Source organism: Cuculus canorus, chromosome 1 (assembly GCF_017976375.1).
Source record: "Cuculus canorus isolate bCucCan1 chromosome 1, bCucCan1.pri, whole genome shotgun sequence".
Taxonomy (NCBI): Eukaryota; Metazoa; Chordata; class Aves; order Cuculiformes; family Cuculidae; genus Cuculus; species Cuculus canorus.
The window spans coordinates 67,506,611-67,528,484 of NC_071401.1; positions in this window are offsets into that span (position 1 = coordinate 67,506,611).

Sequence of the window (21,874 nt, forward strand, 5' to 3'; positions counted from 1 at the left end):
TACTACATAAAATATAGATCAGTGTTTGAGTCTACCTTTTTTTTCCTGGTGCTTTTTTCTTACTCTGTTTTCACCAGTCTTCTGGTTTAATGTGATACAGACTGCAGGTTTCATGTCTGAACCTCTTCTTCACTGCAAACCACTCAAACTCATGCCATTGGATTGTTAAACAGTGTATCAGACACATCAACTGATAATGAACTTGACACCAACACAAGTCTTTTGGACTCTAATGTTCGCTATTAAAATTATTTCAAGGGTATGAATAAAATAGCTTACAATAACTATGTGCTTTTCCCAGACAATTAAAAAGAGAATAATCTATACTTACTTTTCTTTTTTTCAAAGGAGCAGTGAATTTTGTAAGTGTTAATATCCCCAGGACTTTACCTTAGATTTTCAAGTCCCTATACTAGCTCCTAACACTTTTTTATACATACTTTCCTGTGTTACCTAGGGGGCTAGTATCCTGGTGCCGCTAAGCAAAGATCTTTCTAGAAAGGAAAGCTCTCCTTTGGATAGTAGAGGAACCCCACAGACAATTTTTTTCTTGGCAGGACAGGCAAGTACTTTATCACTTTCTGTGATAAAGACAGTCTTGGCCTCTGGTTTTTCTGAGACTTCTTAGGTTATTTTTCCCATTTGTGAGTTTTAATCGCATGCTCTGTTCTATGGCAACTTTGACATGGTTCCTCAAAACCTCCTTCTAGAGAAACTGACATGCCATGGCCTAGACAAGCGGTCTGTGCGATGGGTGAGGAACTGGCTGACAGACAGTATCCAGAGGGTGGTGGTAAATAGTTCTTCCTCAAACTGGCAATCAGTCACAATCAGGGTCCCCCAGTGATGGATATCAGGCTTGATACTGTTTAATGTCTTCATAAGTGACCTGGATGTTCAGATCAAGAGCATCCTGATGAAGTTTGCAGACGACACCTAGCTGAGTGGGGAGGCTGACAGTCCAGAGGGAAGAGCTGCCCTCCAGAAAGACCTGGACAGGCTGGAAGAGTGGGCTTGCAGGAGTCTTATGAAGTTCCAAGGAGATAAGTGTAAGGTCTCACACCTGGGAATACAGAACCCCGGAGGGCAACCCAGACTGGGTTCCACCTGGCTGAAGAGCAGCTCTGTGGAGAAGGCCCTGGCGGTCTTGGTGGACAAGAGGATCAACATGAGCCAACAGCGTGCTGCAGCAGCAGCAAGGAAAGCCAAAGGGATGCTGGGGTGCATAAAAAAAAAAAGGCATCACCAACCGAGATAAGGAAGTTGTTATCCCATATTACTCAGCACTTGTCAGGCCACACCTGGAGTACTACATCCAGTTTTGGTTCCTGCTATACAAAACGTTATGGACAGGCTGAAGAGGGTCCAGAGAAAGGCCACTAAGATGATCAGAGGGATGGGAAACCTATCATATGAAGTAAGGCTGAGAGAAATGGGTTTGTTCAGCCTTGAGAAGAGAAGGCTTAGGGGAGACTTTATTACCATGTATCAGTGCATAAAGAGCATCTACCAAGAGGATGAAGACTCCCTTTTCACAAGGAGTAACACGGAAAAGGCGAAGGGTAATGGCATATTTTGCTCCTGGGCAGATTCCAGAAGAAAAATTTTCACCATGAAAACAATTAAACATCGGAATAATCTCCCCACAGAAGAGGTAGACTCTTCTACATTGGACTCTTTTAAGGCTCAGCTTGACAGAGTTGTAGGCCATCTCATTTGAACTTTATATCACCTAAAAGATTGGACCAGATGATCCCTGAATCATAGAATTCCTAAGTTGGAAAAGACCTTTAAGATCATCAAGTCCAACCATATGTGTCCACTACTAAATCATATCCCCAAGCACCTCATCTACCCATCTTTTAAACACCTCCAGGAATGGTGACTCAACTGCCTCCCTGGGCAGCCTGTGCCTGATAACCCTTTCAGTGAAGAAGTTTTTCCTAATGTCCAATCTGAACCTCCTCTGGTGCCGCTTGAGGCCATACCCTCTCGTCCTATCACCTGTCGCTTGGGCAAAGAGACAAACACCCATCTTTCTATAACCTCCTTTCAGGTGTCCCCTCAGCCTCCTCTAGGCTAAACAACCCCAGTTCCCTCGCTGTTCCTCAAAAGACTTGTTCTCCAGACTCTTCAACAGCTTCATTGCTCTTCTCTGGACGTGCTCCAGGACCTCAATGTCTTTCTTGTAGTGAGGACCCCAAAACTGAATGTAGTATTTGAGGTGCTGTCTCACCAATTCCGAGTAGAGGGGCAGAATCACTTCCCTGGACCTGCTGGCCACGCTATTTCTAATACAAGTCAAGAGGCTATTGGCTTTCTTGGCCTTATTAAACCTCAGCCCATCAATCCAGCCTGTTCGGATCCCTTTGCAGAGCTTCAGGACCCTCAAACACATCAACACTGCCTCCCAGCTTAGTGTCATCCACGAATTTACTAAGGGTACATTCAACCCCTTCATTCAGGTCACTGATAAAGATATTGAGCAAAACTGGACCCAGCTCATTGGGCATCTTTACAAAGATTACAGATGTAAGCAATTAAATCATGAATAAATTTGACCTCTCCAGTTCATAGTTTCAAGGAATGTTTGTGTCTTTTCTTCATCTCGTAAGAACAAGGATTTCATCAGGAACAGCAGCCTAACGTGAGTTCCCTGTATGCCCTGCTGCGTTAATTTTTATCCTGTTCATTTTTGTGTGGAGTCTGGCACTGTTAACATTTCCATACCACAGTTTTATTGTTAACTTCCCCTGTTTGAATTAACTGAAAGCTATAAAGCACCTGAAATGCCTCAGAGGCTTCCACTGTCGATAGTGAGATGAACTTTCTGCACATCTTCATTTTCCTTGGGACACTCTGCTTGCAGATACAGAATAAAATGCCATTGGAGCTTTACTTGGTTTTTTTTCCTGTTTCCAGACAGTTTCAAGCTCAGGTGATGCTCTTAACTGCTCCAAAAATCCATTAAAAGCAAAAAAAACCCTAACAAAATTAATCTTAATACTGTGAGATGGTGGGATAGCTCTCTGAAAACAATCTCTGTGCTGCAGCCAGGAGATGGACTGGTATTTCCAGACAGAAAGGACTTGTGGTTTCTCAGAGTTGTGAAACACACTCTTCCCCTTGCTGGTTCTGCAAGAGGTGGGAGCTCTGCAGCCCTGGATGGCAGCAGCCTGCCAACCATTTCTCTCTTTACTTTTGCTCAACTTGTACTTGGATTCTCCTCCTCTCTCCCTGCCAGCATCCATCTTTCACTGCATCCCTGACCATCATCTGTTCTTCTATGCTCTGGGTATTCCTGGTATTAGATCATAAAGTCCAGCAAAATGGGGTTTGTCTTTACTGTAACCCAAGCCTGAAACATCCCTTTACAGAAGCAAATTAGCAGCTAATAAGCAAATTAGCAAAAGGATAAGGGGATTCCTCCGCCCCCATCTTGAGACTACAGATGGCCGATGATACCTGCTAAGTGGCACATAGCATCGGGCAGCTGTGAGGACAGGAGCCTACTGGGACACTCATCAGCATGTGCCTCCTTCCCTGGTGGCTTGCAGGTGACCTGGCACCATATTGAGGCAGCAGTAGCAGTCTGCTCTCCACGGCCGTCATCCTTTACCCGTCAACTCCGCGTGGGCGGAATGACTACCCTGCACCTTCACCTCCCTGTGGTGTGGGGCAGGGAGTTGCCTCATGCATCCATCCTCTGATACATTGGCAGTTAGCTGAAAAGGCTGCATGCCATTTCCTTGGAGAAAAAGGTATTTAGCAGTCCTGCAAGGTCACCAGGGAAAGCAGGAAGCCCTGCTTTTTCACCAGTACCTTTAACTCTAAGGACTTCACCTGGAGCTCTAGGGACCAGCTTGCTTTGGGTGTGAGAATATGGATCTGCCTTGCTAGTGGTTTCTGCAGAGCACAGTGGTTTGGCCCTCTGCTTGAAAGCAGGATAAGGGAAAGGGTTGAATGGAGACTCGGGCAGAGGGGGGGTATTCCACCAGTCAGATATCAGACTGCTGCTCAGGCCCAGCCCACAGCTGCAGGGAAAATCCTCACGGCTCAGGGCCCAGCCCCAGATAAGCAGTATCCCTGTCTGGCTATGTCTTGAACCCATACAGTTTATCCTGACCCTTGATATTCAGCTCTGCTTCCTAAGGAAGCATTAAGCTGCCTGAGTTTATATGAACACAGAATCCCCATCATCTCTGTCATTTCAGGGACCTAATCGAGAAGGCAAAATGACCCCATACAGATAATTTATTTCTATCATCACTTCCTGAATTTTTCTATCCACGGAAAAAACTCTTTTTAGCATCTATTTATTCTCTGACAGTTAAAGAGATAATAAGAGGATGGTTTTTTAACTACGCTGTTACTCCAGATCAGAAGACTTCACATCATAAAACATCATTAAAGTGTGAATTCAAGGTTGAGAAAGATGAGGCCTTTACAAGACTAATGCAATTAATTCAGCTTCTTAACTACAGCTTCAAAATATGTACATAGAGTCTGATCTCACTTCTGCTGTGGAGAGTTAAGTCTGAAAAATTGCTCCTTTCCATTGGGTTTCCCAGTGATAATGGAGCATGGAATGTTCCTCATATTACATACCAATGAACACAAAGTCACTGCACAAGGAACATTATGCTCTAAATCTTTTGGTGTATAGTAACAACTTGTCAAAGAAAGGAGCTTAAATAAATTAAGGTCCAATAATAAAAAAAATCAATAATTGGACATTGTTAGATTGAAAGTGAGCTTCTTTGCTTGTTTTAATTTATTTTTTTTAAAAGTAACCCTTCTCACTCTGCAATCCACTGTAGCACTTGAATTTTGGAAAGCCTCAGTTCTTTACAGTTTACCAGAGCTAATTCCAACCTCAGTCCTTCTTGCTTTCTTTTCACAGAGGAATTCGCACAGTGGGACATTTTTAATATAAGGGAACTTTGATGCAAAAAAGCAATTTATACTGCCAGCAGCTTTCAGTATTCCCTTTGCTATAGCTGAAGATGTAGCAATACCATCCACATAATCAGCCTCTTCTTTCTGTTTGGTTCTACAAGAAAGACTATGCTTACGTTTGCCTGCAGTCATTAAATCAGTGTGTTTGTGTTCATGTGAGAGGAAGAAGAGAAGCAAACATCTGTCCTCCCAATGTCAGCCCTATTAGCTGGGCTCTGGGGAGCTTTTCTTTTCTCTTTCACCCTTTGCACATTTTCACACAACTTTCCTTCTCCGTCCTGTGATTACCCACATCATGTTTGCTTGCTCTGGCAGCTCCTTGGGGCAGAGACTTCATCCTGTATCCCAAAAAGCGTAGTGTCAGCACAATAAATTAGCCATTCTGTAAACAGCTAAAGTGATGTAGCCTGCTCTTTTATGGGCTTGAGAGGGAGAGTGAGAAGGGAGACAGGGAAGAGTGAATCAGGAAGCTCTTAGCTCTTCTCTGCAGGGGAAAGCAGATAGAAGTGTGGCTTGAGAAAAATGAACTCAGAGAAAGATTTTAGAGCTAACTCAGACTAGTAACTAAACCTAATGACCACCAGAAACTTGATTCAGTGCAGTGTATTTGGTGTTCTCCCTCGCTTGCACTAAAAATATTGCCTCAGTTTAATTTTTATCCTTGTGTGAATGCATCTCTTTAATGCTTGTTTCATAGATTTTTATTTCCTTCTTATGGCCGTAATGTCTATTAGAAACACAGCCTTGAGGCAAACTTTCTCACAGTAGTGCCTTACTTTGTTGTATGCTGCAGTACACGTAGTTGGCTCTGACAGCATTAGTTCTGCACTGGTACACTGTCAAACTGGCTGCAAGAAGTATTGTGAAAAACCCTGTGTGCTTAGAGCAAAAAATAAAAAATCCCCAATTGAGATTTCGTTGACTGTTCAACTCCATTTTAATGTCCTCTTTTCCCATATTTGAGTTTTGAAACCAAAGTCTTACTTCAACGGTTGAATTTCACCTGACTTTGCCAATATGAGTCCAATTGATACTGCTCAGTATGCCTTTCAGACACTTCTTCATGCAAGTCCTTCTCTGAATAGATCAAAACTCAAGCTAAGTTGTGATCTGACTGGTGCCTTGGGTCATTCTTTAGCCAAAATCACTGCAGATAATACATTTCAGCCTAAGGAAAAAAACTCAGAAAAAGTTTTTTCAAGACCCAAGGCTTTTTTAGTAGACCTAGGCCAAATACAGGTATTTAGTAAGGACTCTAAGAATCAAGGAATTTGGCAATGAAAATTTAAACACTTCTCACACTGTATGGATAACTTGGCTTTGTTCGTGTCTGATTAAGCATTTACCCAAAGTTTTGGAGCCTGAACAGACCAACTATAGAAGCGTTTCAGAGTGGGGCACTGGAGGCATATCTCTGAAGGCAGGTGGGATACTCCTTTTCAGTGGCATGGGAAAGACAAAGTGATCTGTAGACTTCTTCCAAACACAAAAATAAAATTTTACCTGAAAAAATAGGAATAAAATAGAATAAGAGGTGATAACTTGTTTACGCTCTGTGGCTCTGAGGTTTGGGGCTGGTTTACAGGTCTTCCAAAGGTAAGGATAGTTCGCAGGACACTACAGCCTTCAGAGAAAGAGACAGACTACCTGAACACTCAGGTTTTCATGAGCTCAAAGAATTCTTAGTGTCTTCAGTTCCTCTTTTTCATTTAACAAACAGTGAAGAGGCTTGATGTTACCATCACCATTGTAGAGCTAGAAACAGGCAGATATATATATATATATATATATAAAAACAAGTTTTACATCTTGGCTGTGGGGTCATGGTAGATGTGTGCAGAGTAATATCTTTGCTACCTTTTCTCTCACATCAGCTGGAAGATGCATAGGTATGCAGCGGAAGTAGCAGGGAATACTTTGCATTTCTCATATATCCTTTTCTCTGGTTGCTGTAATGTTGTTCATTATTTCTTCTCACTTGACTGGAATTCTCCAGCTGGCAGAAATGTAATGAGAAAGTTACTCTTGTAAGGGCATTAGGTAAGAAAAAAATATTGTTTTCAAAAGGATCTCATTGATGATATCCTGAAAACCGTGTTTGCATAGATTTTAACATTTTGCCACTTTGTTTATACTTACTGAAGTGTAAAACTGAAGCATATCAGTGTTTCTTAGGAATTAAAATAGGCAGCTAAGACAATTGTTAGCATTCACTTCCTGTCTTACAGAACATGTGTGTATTTGCATATGGAAAACTACAGTGAACTTTCCAAAGCAATGCAATTATTTAACTGTTCTGACACCATGTTTTTCTTCTAAAAGAAAGAAATGTGTCTCAAAGTTATAGAAAGACTCTCAGCCTTGACTCTGTTTTTACCATAACATGTAAATCCTTATGTGTCTGAAATTACTATAGAATATAAGAACAATAATCTATGTCTCTGTATTACTCTGCTTCTAGAATTCCAAGTTGTGTAACTTAAAATACTATTTAACATATCTCACATCTAAAGTATTTTTAGAAACATAACCAAAATCATTAGCTTAAAAGTGCTACCCCAAATTGTAGTTGGTTCGTTTTCTCGGCTAAACTCAAGTACAAAGTTGCTATCACAGCTGGAATTTCAACTGAACACAGGATTGTGTAAAGCCCTATTACATTCTTATAAAAATAAAATAAATAAATTCTGAAATAATAAATATTGTTTGACTTTCATGTTCATTTTATTGACTCTCTGCTTGTAGAAATTTAGAATTCTACTAGAGTCTGGTTTTCAATCCATTGGTTTACTTGAATCAAATACTGATGAAAAGCTCCAGGCTAACAATCCCAGACTCACAAGAATGAGATTCTGGCCCCACTAGCATCAGAGTGAAATTTGTCATTTAGCCACACAGAATCCAGATTTCAGGTAGCTTTCCAACACAGCACCCAGACAATAATTATGCTGCCCTTCCAACTGGTAACTTTCTTCCTTTCCATCTTCCTTACCATCAGCTGGTCTGAAAATTATGATCCTGCTTCAGAAACCCTTCCTGACCAAGGCCCTTGGTTACTCCCTCTCAGCAAGAGTCTTGCACCTGGATGACTAATCCATGAGTTCTTGCACTGACTCCATAAATTAATTTCCAGCAAATTGTCTTAAAGACAGCTCACAGCTGTGACTGTACATAAAGCCAAAGTTTAAATGGTGACCAAGGTGGCTCCTGGTCACTTCTTGAATATGGTGGAGATGACACACAGTCTCAGCTTGCATGCTGGGACACATCCTTGGAGTAGCATGTCCTTCTGAAAGCATCCAGGCAGGCATTAGAGGGATGATGTTGGCTTTTAAAGCAGCCAACATTTTTGTAAGTTGCACTGAGAGATATTTACACCAACTGGTTTTGGGCATTGAATTCAACTGCTTGAGGCAAATGTTCCTTAGATTCTCTGCATGTCTAGAAACAGAAGTAAAAAGTAGTGTGGAGCCAGAGACATTGATCTACAGAGCAAAACAGACAGGGTTGGTGTCCACATCTCCGCATTATAGACGTTTATCTGGGACTAGACCTGGTCAGTCCTGCATGCTGAGCACGCATGCACTCGTGGCTGTAGCACTTTGGGTTCTCCTCTGGAGTGCCTCATCCTGTTTGGTTTCACCTGGAAGGAAGCCATAAGCCGCTCTGCTGTGTAAAACAGTGTCGTAGGTGGGGACAATCAGCATAGTCCCTCCTAAAGTGCACTCCTGATCTAAACTGAAATACGAATTTAGTCCACCCAGAAGCTCTGCCAAAAAATGACTCAGAGCATCTGCTCTGAGCTGCTCTTTCAAGTCCAATGGCTGAAGAGGAACGTAAGGGAAACTATGCCTAAATGTCACTGCCCTGAGCTGGCATGAGCTGTCCCTCTCTTCCCTTCCTTCCCTGCCCGGCTACCCCCCACATCACTTAGGTCATTCTTCTACTTCAGCTTTTTGTAAATTAACAAATAGTTGTAGTTGTTGGTTTGAAAGTTTTCTCTTGTCATCCATAGTCTATATTTTGTTGTGCATATATCTGGTATCCAGCTTTTCCAAGTCACAGTGGTATATTGTAATTAGGATGTATGGTAAATCTAGCTCTTGATTTTTCTGGCAAAGTTACGGTGGGAAATAAAAGTTTCCATTTCTCAGTTTAGAAAAAAAAGGACAATCAAGTAATAGCTCAGAAAAAGAGTTTCTGAATTCTTTCCCTTTTTTTCCCCTATGGAAAATCAGGGAAAGCATCGGGTATTTCAGACACAGATACCAATTCCTTGTGTATTGTCCTCATTTTCCTCCTGCAAAAGTGCAGCTGGGAAGGAAAGTGCTAGTGGGCTAACATGCTAATTTTTCTCATTGCCTCTTTATCTTGCACAGATTTTTCAAATATTGACTAGGCTTTGAACCTGACCTACTTAAAACACTTGATATGGGTTTCACTTAAACAAACACCCCTTCAGATCATGTCAGTATTACAAAGGGGCCTTGCAGCTACTATGAACGTTGAGAATATCAGTGTCTTAATGCCCCTTTCTACTGCTAGATGTATTGTGAAGGAAATCAGCCGTTGTTCTTCGTTTCGCATGACTTTTGTGGCTTTCAGTTTTCCTCAGGACCCATTTATACTAATTGGTACGGGATTGAATTCTGGAGCTGCTAATCACCTATATATTGAATCCTCCAAGCCAGCCTTCACCTTAAGCTGTGCCTGAAGTGAGAAGCTTTTTCTGAAAGCAGGGTTGGAGGTGGAGGCTGAGGCTTAGGCTGACAATTCCCCTCCATGTCCTCTCCTTGCCTGCTAACAACAAACTCACAATTCATCTTTCTTTTGCAGTTCCTCTCTCCTCTCAGCTGCCTGGCATCTGGCCTGTTTTATTTACTCCTTGTTGTTCAGGGAGGCATTTTCTGCTTTGCACAAAATCTCTCCAGGTTTCTGATGACACTCAACAGGCAAAGCAGCAAAATATTCAAAGTTGGCCTGGTGTGAAAACTCACAGGCATCTGCTGACAGAAAGGAAGAAAAATGATGCAACATTGTGGCTTGCATGGATTTTTGAAATGGAGACTTGCATGGTTTTTTTGATATATAAAAACCTTTTCCTTCAACACAGTTTCACAAGGAATACTCTTGTAAGTAAGAGTATTCTTAGCTCACCTGATGAGAACAAGACAAATTACTTTTGCAATCTAACAAAGTTTCTGTTGCCCAAGAAGAAAGAAACATATTTTTTCCTACTCCATCAAAGTCAAACTATTCCAGTCTAAAAAGACAAGGAGAATGATAACAGTAATAATAATAAAAGTAAGATTTTACCTTTTTTGTCTAACCAAGTTTGCTGTAATAAAGCTAAACATTGTCGAGGGTGCTGGAGGACAAAAGAGGCAGGGAGAGTGAGAAGGGACAGACCCTTACCCTCAGAAAGCATGAGGGAGTCGCTTGTGGGCTGGAGGTTTGTAAAAGCAAGGAGATGCAAGGACCTGATGAGGGCTGGAGAAGCAGGACATGTCCATCAGCCCCACAGCTGAGGAAAGAAGGAGGTGGGACACAGCTGTGTCCCTCAGATGGAGTGTGGTGGAGTGTAAAAGAGAGCTGCAACAGAGCACATAAGCAAATTTATATGGGGACTGGGGCACACTGATGAGTGACCAGCAGGTAAAAGATCAAATAGCTCTGCAAGTGGGGATGGAGCTGTGTACCTCTATCTTCTGTGCCACCTGCTCATCCCTGTCCTCACTCGTTCCAGGTCTCTCCTCAACCCAAACAGCTGCAAGATGCAGACTCTCATGGGTGTCCCGCTTGCCACTGAGGCACACCAGCAGTGGCAGGTTCCCATGCTGCTCTGTCAGTGGGTGTTCACAGAGATGCTTGTGTGCTGCACAGCCCCCCAGGGAGCCTGACAGCACTGCTGTCATGCTGTCACAGTACGACCACCAGCCCCACGCTGCGATAGCCGCCTTGTGTGAAGAGCCTTCACCCATCAGCTGAGTGTTGTTTAATTCTTAAACTTATGTGTACTTTAACCAGATTCTTTTATGCAGCCTGATGAAAAATATTCTGTTTGATGTTTTCTAAGAGAGCATCTTAAGGCGTTACTTCAACTTCTTCTCTAGTGCTGCCCTTTCCAAAGTCATTATTACTCATTAGGCACATTGTGCAGAAAACAAAGTAGGTCATGGATGAAAAGCCCCATCTTAGTGAGAGGCACCAGTATTGCAGAGCTATTTTCAACTTTCATGAGATAAAAAATGTTTTCTGTAGGATGAAAGCTGTCACTGCCAACTTACAAATGAATGCCAAGTATGTAAAAACTTTAATTTTGGATTCCCAGGCTTTCATATGTTAAATGCATTGTTTTAGAAATCCATTTCAAAGATAATTCCCCCTATATGACCCATACTTGCTGGCTCCCCAGTAGGGTACACACTGAGTTAAGGGACAGGTACGCAGCTGGTGTAAATAACTTGGCTTCATCAGGACTGGGCCTCTTTCACTCCATGAGGATTCATCCTCAGGAGTCCTAGTGGGGAGCAGTCACAGAATGACAGAATGACAGAATCAGGTCAAGGTTGGAAGGGACCTCTGCAGATCACCTCGTCCAACCTCCCTGCTAAAGCAGGTTCACCTACAACGGGTTGCACAGGAACACCTCCGGGTGGGTTTTGAATAACTCTTGAGAAGAGCACTCCACAACCTCTCTGGGAATCCTGTTCCAGTGCTTTGTCACCCTCACAGTAAAGAAGATTTTCCTTATGTTCAACTGGAACTTCCTGTGTTCCAGTCTGTGCCCATTGCCCTTTGTTCTGTCACTGGGCAACAATGAAAAGGGTCTGTCCCATCCTCCTGACACCGGCCCTTTACATATTTATAAGCATTGATAGGATCTGCTTTCAGTCTTCCTTTGTCCAGGCTAAATAGATCCAGCTGTCCCAAGTTTTCCTCATTAGAGAGGTGTTCCAGTCCCCTAATCATCTACGTGGTCCTGTGCTGGACTCTTTCCAGCAGCTCCTGGAGAGTAGCAACAGAGAAAATGGTCCCTGGGTGGGTACCTGGGAGCAGGATGACAACCTGGATCTTGTCTACCGTAAAAATCCCTCACAGCCCCTGCCCATGTGCATGTGGCACTGAAAGAGTGGATTTCCACCTGCAGTCCAGGATGACCTCTAAAGCCAGGATGACAAATTCAACAGCAGCACCTCAGTGCAAATCATTCTTACATCACTATTCTTTGCACCATGACCGGTTAGTTAAAGCAAAGCTTTAATTTTTCTTTGATTGCTCACTCAACTTCTATTTTCATATTATTTGGAGAAGTGAAATAGATACTTAAGAGTTTCTGGAGTGATCCTTAATCTCTTTGAATTAGTAGGTATCCCTCTTCTGGCTCTCAATTTAAAAAACAATCAGCAAATCCTTCATTTTGTTCCATTTCCATGAGGACTTAAACACAGGATTCAAGTAGAAATTAGACTGCACTCATGGTATGTCCCTTCATCTACAGAATGTCTGAAGCACTTTCAACTGCAAGAGAGGTAATTAATAAAATTATGCTTTCAAGTTATTACTGCATAAAATAAGTTGACATATATAGCAACAGTAATGCTTCTAAATTTGTTTTGTTGATGTAATCACCTTGCTCTGCTGATTAGAGGAAAGTCGATTAATCTTTTCATTAAAAATCTGGGTATTATAGTTGAAATCTTATTTTTCTCTTTAAAGCAACAATTTAAAGCTAGGATGTAAAATAAGACAACATAGAGGAAGGTCTAAATTTATTATTATATATTAGTATAATATAAATTGCATCAAAAGTAACAAGTAGTATATGTTTGCAGCCGCAATCTTAAAGAAAGTCATCCTACACCTAGAGGTAGTTTTTCAGTAAACACTTGTGAGTAGGGTTTGCTACAGTGACAAATAATTTTTTAATCTGACATAACTTCTACTGTAAGTTCAAATGGAATATTTTCTGCTTTACATCTTTATTTTCAAGTAGGAAGGATTAGATAATTTCAATTGAAAACCACGTATTCTCTTAAAAACTAAAAAACTAGTTTTCGTCCTCAGATCTGTGAGTAAAAAATAATGTGAGAGTTTGAAAAGTACTGGTTCGAAGGTAGTCAAAAGGCAAGGGCCTGTAAACAACCAATTTCATTAAACTAACAGGAAAGTCACCCGCTTTGTTTAATAAAACTGTTTAGTTTCTTAAAGAGCTATGGCATATTTACTTCTTCCCAAGCATACAGCACATCTAAATTAGAATTACTGAAATAATTCAAACAGTAACAAAGTGTTGATTTCACATATTTTAATTAATTCTATTTTCATTCAAATTGTAAGTAAGAAGGAAGCATCATGTAATAAATAAGAGACGCTTTGTCTGGCGTTTCAAAATTAAGTAACTTAACAAATTAAGGATCTGAATAAATGTTTGTAGACCATAACTCCACAGATACATTCATGTCTACCTTCTAGCCTTGCAAAAATAAACATAAATTCTCCTCAATTATTGAGCACAGGCCTTTATGTGGGGAAATATCTGGAAGTACAAATTTAAAACAAGCAGCAAACAAGGATTAGCAATTCTTTGTTAATGATTGAAATCATAATTTAAAATAATTGCTTAATTTATTTTGAGTTAAATTAGTATCTACAACCTGTAGGCAGTGTGTAGTTTATTACACACTCCTTTCAAGAACATAAAACCAGTTACATGCTATGCAATCCAGTGGTGAGGACCATGCATGGGAACCAGGAGGCTCATCCTCCATTCCTCCTCCTGCTGGAGACCCGCTGCCTGCACCAGGTGAATTATTTCACCCTTAAAAGTATTACAAGCTGTCCTGGGCAGGACAAGACATTCAGGTCTGTGATCTTAGTAGGCACCCAGAACCACCTCAGTATTTAGTAGAGTTGTGCTACACTGCTTTAGTGTACACCGTTGAAGGCTTTTGCTGCATGTGTCATTTGATTGGTGCATTTCAGAAGACTTAGAGCTAAATCAGGCAGGATAGTGTACGGGATGTATCTGTCTTGTGGGGTTTTTTTATGATACCACGTCTGCATTCAGTTTTTTTCAAGTGGCCCAGAAGAAATATAAGGCCAGTCAAAAGTTAAGTTGAACAAGTGCAGTGAAATTATTGTATGGAAGAGAAATAAGAAATCTTAACTCCTGATTTCTGTCCTTGCATACATGTAACTTTTTCATTACTCTGCCCACCAAAAGACTATTTTGTTTGTCAGATGCTTAATAGAACTAACATATCATGAAGGATTTCCAAACTCTCAGCAGATTTCTTAACCACTGGCTTTGGATTTCCTCAAAAGAGGCTTTCCAGGGGCAGGGGTGTGAGCATGTGGAATCAAAAACCCTGATGCAAAAAAAAAAAAAAAAACCCAAAAAAAGAAATGGAAAATCACAGTGCCAAATTAAAGCAGCGCAAAACAATAAATGCTGATTAAGTTAAACAATGGGATAAAAACCTCAAAATCACCCAAGTGCTTAATACCTGATGAGAAGAGAAAAATCTGTAAAAACTCCAGATTTGCTTGACGGAATGTTACAAAAAAACCCAAAAAACTAAGCAGGCCTCTACCAAGAAAGGTAAACTAAGCATAAAGAAAAAGATTCAGAAAGCCAGAAGCTGAAAGTTGCTACTGGTGGATCTCCATTGGGGTGTCCTGGATGAGGTAAGTGTAAGACTGGAGGGGATCTGCTGAGCAGCAGGCTATGGGTCAGTGGAGAGCTCAGGATTCCATCTTCCCCTCTGTGCCCAAGGGAATGGGACTTGCTTGCCCTCCCTGCCATCTGTCCCTCACCATGTGTAAGAGGAAAGCTGCAAAGTAGCTACAGGTACAAGTCTGTAAGTGGAAATTCCCAATGTTACACCTATCACGTCTTCTTGGAAAATAAAAAGTGAAAAACACTTCAGGTTTTTAGGATAACATAGGAAGATGACAAACATTTTAAAAGTTAAATGACTTGGTCAGTAATAGAAATAAAGCTGTATAGGTTTCTGAAAATTTTTCTCAGTGTACTTAGGCACACAGAACTTGTAATATATGTCGCCCTTCGAGTGTGAAAACCCCACCATCTATGTAATGCAATTTGTGAGATCCACACAGTATGAGAGGATGAAGGTATTTCAGTCTCCGTGATGTCCTCAGATCTGGGTTTTGGCTTGCAGTGCTTGAACTGCAATGCCTATTCTGTGGAAATGATACGCATGGAGTGTGTCAAATAAACGAATGTGCTAAATCTTTTCCTTTCCAGTGGGTCGGGGTTTATTTCCCATCAGGTTTGCATTAATGACCCACTGACCTACTTTTCTGATCCACCTGGCAGAACTCTGCATCCCTGAAACCCAAGATTTTGTCTGCTTCACAGATCTGTTTTGTTTAGGTTTTGTGACAGAAACCATTAGGAGAATGACACTGCAGATAAAAATGAAATGTGCTCTGCTTTTTGGTATTGCAAGTGTATTTTTATTTAATTGTGTAAGTGTTATCCATCATGATAGAATTGTCTGTTGCTTTCTTTTAATGGCTCTGTGTTTTATAAGGTTTTCTTCACCCTCTCTCATACTATAAAGAAAAATGAACTGTGTACATTTATTCAGTGATTTCTAAACAAAGCTGCTTCTTCGCCTGCTGCAGACCAAGAGTAAGGGGGAAAAGGCAGACATAATGGATCAGTGAGAAAAAGGCATCTTCTGCCTGTCTTAAATCATCTACTTTACAGAGAAGCTTAAATTGCTAGAAATAAAAAAAGCTCCTTGGCAGCTCAACAACTGCATATAAAACAAAGCATATTTTTCAGTGAATCGTAAATGTCACCATCTCAGATAACTTTTATGCTTTCATAGAAATAGGAACTTAATTTTCCACAGTTATATTATTAACTCACTTTGGTGAATCAGATCACCTACATTAGAACAGAGGGAGCTGGTGACTCAGAACAATGATACGTTTAAAGAGCAAGTGCAGTGTTTGCAAGTACCAAACTGCACACAGATGGAACTGCTTCTTTGAACCACCAGATAAAGATTGATCTGTTAAAATCCTACTAAAAATGGGCACCAAATGCTTGCTGTCAGACATGACTGACAGCCCATGTCCCAAGCCGAAATGAGGTTGGGTTTGCCTATTCATTCAGTGGGTGCACAGTGACAGCACAGGAGAGAAGGAGGGCTGTGATGGGCTGTGATGTGATAAACTGATTGCTATCGCTTTATTGTCCTTGGAGGAATTCTCCTAGTTGAAAAAAATAAATAAAAATCACTGTGATTGCAATGTATTAACATTTCAAACTTTCTGCTTTGCTCCCTCTGGCTTGGTATTTGTATGGCACTCACACCCTAGTGAGCAAACCTGTCATGACTGTTTATAAAGTCGTCCTCGTACTAATTAAAAGGCAGTAGCTTTATTCCAGTTTTCGGATGAGGAATCAAGATGGAACTAAAAGGAATGACTTCCCTGAGGGTGCACAGAAAATGCAGACTCAATCCTGTATCGTGACCAAGACCTTCCCATGCCTTCATGTCCACACTTGTGCACTTCATCTGTTTAAGAGCTGGGAGATATTGACTAGGATGTGTCCATGGCTCTTTGCAGGCAGAAGAAGTATTGCTTTGGGTGTATTCTAGAGCAGCCATATGTGTGTTCTTCCAAATCAAAATCAGAGTGGCCATAGCCAGCCTATCACCAAGTATGAACCCTTCAGCTCTGCCATCTCTTGTTTTATGTTGAATTAAGCACTGAACTCTTTGCAGCTCCATGGATGCTCAGAGCACATCAAGACTTGCTTACTTTCTCCTACAGACATATCCAGGAATACAGCATGTGGGGGAAAGGCTGGCCTTTCAGAGGACAGGAATGTCCCCTACAAAACACAGCGAGCTCATTTCCCATATTATGTGCTCAAACAACACCAAAAACACTAAAAAAGGAAAAAGTAATTATGTACCTCAGTCCTGGCAAGTAAGGGGCTGATAGCCGCATATAAGATAGGTATTACTTGATTATAATTTAAATTCTGCTTGACTCATCTCCACTTTAAAGAAATGCTGCTGGTGACACTGCCAATATTTTTCATGCAGTTATATATTTAATTTAAAGCAAAGGAGCCCAGAGACTGACACAAATACTTTGAAAATATGAGCTGCAAGTCTAACTCACACAAAAATGTATGTGTGAATGGTGATAGCAAATCCTGTATGCCAGCAGAATACTGGCTGGTGGCAGCATTTGAGAGTTACACTTAAATGCAAGGTTCTTTGTTAGTTAAGCGGTTGTGTCATCCAATCTTCATGAATTAGTAGTTTTCACCTCATGAAACATATTGACATACTAATGAAAGCAATGAAAAAAAGGTATGCCGCTGTTGGATTCCAAGATGAAAAAGGTGATTATATACTTACTGTATATATTCCAACCATTCCAGTTACACATATATTCCATTTCATCCTAGCATCCCTTACTCATGACAGCAAAACGAATCACAGGGTAGACTGGACAGCTATTTGATTTAGTCCCTGCAGATTGTATTGATTTTTATAACACAATAAACATTCTTTTCACCAGTACATTTTGCTCAAAAGATGTTTGTATTGCATTTATTAGGCTTCAGAGCTGTTGAGTTTGCAGCTATCTTTTAAGGAAAGTCTGTAGGGTTTATTTTTATGTTTCTGATTTTAAAAGTTGTCTTGACATGTGGCTGATTTAAGTCTTTTTTTAGGGTGTTAATCTTGAATAAAACAATTTTTCGTGCATCTCTGGATTCAACCATGGCTCTTCTAGAAACCCCAAAGGCCCCAAACTGCCCATAATTGACCTCAGAAACATGGAGACACAAATGATGGTGCGATTTATTTATCTAACTGTGCAGCGTTATACTCTGTGACCCAAGAAGCAGCCATTGAGGAAAGATGTGGAATTGCTGAATGCTTCTGAGCTGACCCAGTTTGAGTGTTTATCTCTATTGAAGTGCCCTATGGCTTAAAAAAAATTGCAGCCTAATACAAATTTCAGGCATCTGAGATTCTTTTCAGCAATTTCTATTCGTTCCATCCATCTCAGTATTCATTACTTGGCTTCATGATCTTTGGGTCAGTAACGGCTTGTTTTTCAAACTAAGCCTATGTTGAGCTGAATCCTCAAATACACTATGGCATGCACACGTTCTTAGAAGTTCTTACACAAAAAATAAAAAAGTACTTGAAAAGTAGCAAATTCAAAGGTTGCACTTGGGTTAATATTCTTTGAACTTCAGAATATGATATTTGCAAAGGAATGAATGTTTACTTCCCAAATGGGAGCTCCATCCTGCGCTTCTCTGAGGTGTTCAGTACTCTCCTTTTTACGATCCTTGAGTGGAAATGGGGGCACCTGGTGCACCGCAGCCTGGCTCAGCATTTTGCAGGAGCAAGCCCCTAGGCCTCTCTCTTTCCTCCATGCCTCTTCTTTCACATCTTCAGCCAAAGAGCTATCTATAATTTTTGTCACTTTCATTTCCAGTGTGTCACCATGGATTATGAAAAGTAAGCCACCGTCCGCCCATTTAATGGAGTGCATCACTGCAGATAATTGCTCCAGAATGTAAATCAGTTTACTGTTACCTGGTTACTGCTGGTATACACATAAAATGGAGAGGAGATAGCTCTAGTGGGCTATAGGTTTAATGTATGGTGCTGAATATGAATCAAACTCCCCTTATTTTAATAGCTATGCTCAGAACAACACAGCGGTGTGATGCATTCATCTGTATGCACAGGAATGTGTCTGCCTGTATTTACAACATCATTCTGATGGAAGCATTCCCACAAACAGGCTTTAAATGGAAGTTGCCTACCACATCCATTTTTCTTCCAGAGATGTGGCTCATGGTCTTTCTGGGAGGCAGCAGAGCAGACTGGCTGCAGGGGAGAAGAGGGCATTGCACCGGCTGGAAGGAAGGTCCGTTTGGGTTACACACCTCATTTCCTAGCGTAGGGTCCAGCTCCAATAGTGTGAAGGAGCTCATCGCAAACAGCCTCAGGTAGCACAGCATAGTCCTTCTCAGCCCTGCACATCACCTCCAAACTGGATGAAAACATTGCAGAATGATGTGAGATCCAAAGTGAGCCCCAATAGCAGTGATGGGGGCAGAAGGTGTGGGGCTAAAGAAAGCATTAGAGGGTGGCCTGGAGAAAAGGTGTTACAAGCTCTGGGCACAGAAAACCAAGACAATTCATGGGACAACTGCTGTACAGTGGTGCTAAACAAAGCTGATCAGGGAAACAGCTGACAAATTACCACGCAGTGCAGGGAATGTGGGGCAATTAAAACCTATACTGAGGAAAGGTCACAACCTTTCCTGAGGAGCAATATGCGAGCAGCATCACAACTGGCGCTGCTTACTCATCTGACAATACTGCTGCTGTAGCTTTAAGTTGACCGTCACTAAAGGATCCAATATCCTTTAAATCAGTTTTTCTCTTACATGCAGGCTTTCTCCCATATAGTCTCTGAAAAGCTCTGGCCTTGAACTGGAGGCATTTTTCTGGCAGTGCTCAATGGAAAAGTACTGGATAGATTACAATAATGATGCAGTCTCGCCTTGCTTTTGTTCCCACAAAGTGTTTAAGTTAGAAATAGAGATGCAGGTGTATTGTTTCCAAAAGCTTGTGAAAAGGCAGACACATGCGTGTGCATATATGAACAACCCCCCCCCCTCCCCGACCACGTGCTCACAGAGACACTGTCACAAAAAAATAGTTAGTACTTTTAATGGACACATCAAAAATTAAATTCCTTGTATTCAAAAAGCTGGTGGTGTTTCAGTGGTGGTGTTCAACACACTTAGGATTGCTATCCATGTAGAGAGGTATTAGTTACCAGAAGCAAGAGCATTTACAAGCAACAAATGCGCTTCATAGTTTTTGTTACATGTTTTAGCACAGAATGATGCAAAACTTACGAGAGTGACCAACAGTGTCTTGTGTTGACCCCTAATGACACTGAGTAAAACAATTTCTTGTTCTTACAAGATGCCACTTCTTTAAAGGCTTGTTTATTCACTGCATAAGCTGTAAGACTGTCATTTTGCATCTTGTTGCATCCCTATTTATGGTCTTCAGATCATGCCAGGAGGGAGAAACCCCCATTGATAAGAAAGACCCAAGGTCAAAGGGAGACAGAACAAGCCTGTAAAGATAACTAGTCTTCCTTCATTGTTTTGGGGAGAATTTAAAGGCTATCTCACAAAGAAACCTAATTTGTCTCCACATCTGCATAGCAATGTCCAGGATAGCTGATTTAATGGGCATTTGCCAGATTTAGGGGTGTTGTAAGCATTACCTAACCAGACCTCTGATAATTCACCAAAATTTTTAAAATATGAAGCCCTATATTCAGAATTTATCATTACTTTTTATAGTGAGCCTTTATTTCATGCCACTGATTAGTGGAATTTTTTCTTCAAGTTGCAAAATATTTTTCTTTTTCTCCCCCTCCCCCAAGTTTTCAAATTTCCTTTTTCTCTGCCAACAAAACCACTCTGCAATAGTTCTGATTTTACTGCCAACATAAAAGAATTTAGAGACACTTTTCTGGATTATGCTCAGTTCAACAACTCGTTCAAGCAGCCTCTTGAGCTCACAGAGGTATCTTTTACATTATCTGTTGGCACAGACAGTTTTCCTACAATTGTACCTAAAGTTTGTGCATATTTCTTTCAGGTTCTTTCCTTGAAATGTATAAAGTTAAAAGAAGAAAAATTCTTGACAGCTTATTGTGTAAATCCTTCTGACACAATTTCTGCATTTCTGTAGGAGATGAGAACTGATCAGTACAAAGTAGGTCAAGAACTCCTAAGAGACACAGTGACTGCCTTTGATTTTTCTACCTTGAAGTTCAAAGAGCATGAGTAAGTTCATTGAAAGAGGAAGAAATGAGTTATTTAAAGAAATAAGGATTCCACTTTGCATGTAGTGCCCAGAAAACTTAAGAAAGAGTGGGTCACGAACCATGTGGTGAGCATGTGTCTGTATGTACTTCCCAAATATTGTTTTGAGACCACAATACTTACTATTAATTGATAGCGAAGTCTTCCTAGACTTGAAAGCTCTTTTTTTATTAACTAATTCAATGAGAAGGTTGGTACTATATGCTACATCTATACATTATGCCTTATATCAGCCTGAGTAAAGCAACGATTTCTTAAAACTATTTATTCTGGCTAAGGACCATATGGACTAAAATTTAGAAAAGACAGCAACAACGCTCTCCTTCATCTTGTGTGAACTTAAGGTGAGTAGACTTTCAGGGTGGGAACTGTATATTTGTATAGGAGCTGCACCAATTCAGCCACTTGGCTTTAGGGCCTGATGTTGATGCTTAAACCTCTTTTGTTTGCAGCATAGACTTTACCTACATGATCATCTTGTAGAGCAATAAAAATGTTGAAGACTGTGATGACGCACACTGGCGGGGAGTTACAGGACTGGGACTTAGATCAGTTATGAGAGGACTACATCCATCAAGAAGAATGGTATTTTTCACTGGTTTTCTCTCAAAGGAAGAGATTAACTGGGAAACTCTCAGAGGCTTCAGTCTCAGCTGCCACATAAGCATTGCCCGACGTATGTATGCCAAGACAGGTAATGAGGAAAGAGCTGTGCTATCCCAAGGCCCTCCCGGCCACGTTGTAGCTGCCTCTGACCCTGGTTAGAAGAGACAAATCAAAGGAAGGTTAACGTGACAGATGGAGACAAATGCTGAGAAATGATGGAGATCTTATCCCAGAAATACTAGCATGGTCAATTTAAAAGCTGTTACTTGGATAAATTCCCCTTATGAGCAGTGAAAGATGTTCTGATTAAAGCTGTGTAGGTGGCTAAATTCTGTTGTGTATGGCTTTATCACTGCTAGAGATATT